The sequence below is a fragment of the Prionailurus bengalensis genome, chromosome B1 (assembly GCF_016509475.1).
Source record: "Prionailurus bengalensis isolate Pbe53 chromosome B1, Fcat_Pben_1.1_paternal_pri, whole genome shotgun sequence".
Classification (NCBI taxonomy): Eukaryota; Metazoa; Chordata; class Mammalia; order Carnivora; family Felidae; genus Prionailurus; species Prionailurus bengalensis.
Window position 1 is genome coordinate 413,099 of NC_057344.1, and position 1,124 is coordinate 414,222.

Sequence of the window (1,124 nt, forward strand, 5' to 3'; positions counted from 1 at the left end):
TAAAATTCACCCCAACCCAACTGCCCCTAAACAAAGTCCCGCATTATGGAGTAAGAATACATGTGTCACCAGAGTCAAAAGTCAACCACTGGAGCACGCTGGAAACAAAGCTCTTCAGGGACCCTCTTTCTGCCCCTGTGGAAAATTTTCTTTTTAGACACCAGACATCCTTCCCCATCCTTGAAGTTCAGTGACTTAATCAAGATGTTTTATGACGTCATTCTGTATCACTTTTTTTACTGGAGCATAAGATCGACATACACAAATTTTTCATTTTTTAAAGATAGCTTCATGCTCTCATGTCTTCACTTTTCCCCCCTTGTTTCCTGTCCTTGTCTTTAAGAGAGCCACCAGGGAGGTGCAGTTTCTCCATGGTCCTTGTCGCTTTTCCCGGCCGCCTTCTCTGCAGCCACTCACCATTCTGCACGTCATCCAGCGTGATGGCCTCTGATCTCTCCCGGCACCAAGGACTGTGCTTCCTGTCATGTTTATCCTACTTCTGGAAGCTTTGCTGTGGCTGACGTGACCATGATTCTTGTCCACTTGTTCCTGAGCTGGGTCTTTGTTGCCTTGCCCTGCCTTCCCCCTACACCCCTGTACCTCTTCTTCAGTGTTTGTTTTTCCTCAGAGAGCTTATCTTGACCCTGATTTTGTTTAGTGATTCTGTTGTTCCTTTGGATGACTTCTTATTTCTTTGCCTTTTTGCAATTTTGAAAAAAATTTTAAGATACAGGAAAAGTACAAAGAATTTTTACAAAACACAGTCATGTTCCCAGAACCCAGTTTTAACTTGTCAGATGTGTTTCTAGTCTTTTTAAAAGAAAATAATAGGGGGCACCTGGCTGGCTCAGTGGCTAGAGCATGTGACTCTTTTAAATTTTTTTTTTTTTCAACATTTATTTATTTTTTTGGGACAGAGAGAGACAGAGCATGAACGGGGGAGGGGCAGAGAGAGAGGGAGACACAGAATCGGAAACAGGCTCCAGGCTCTGAGCCATCAGCCCAGAGCCTGACGTGGGGCTCGAACTCGCCGATCGTGAGATCGTGACCTGGTTGAAGTCGGACGCTTAACCGACTGCGCCACCCAGGCGCCCCTAGAGCATGTGACTCTTGATCTCAGAGTT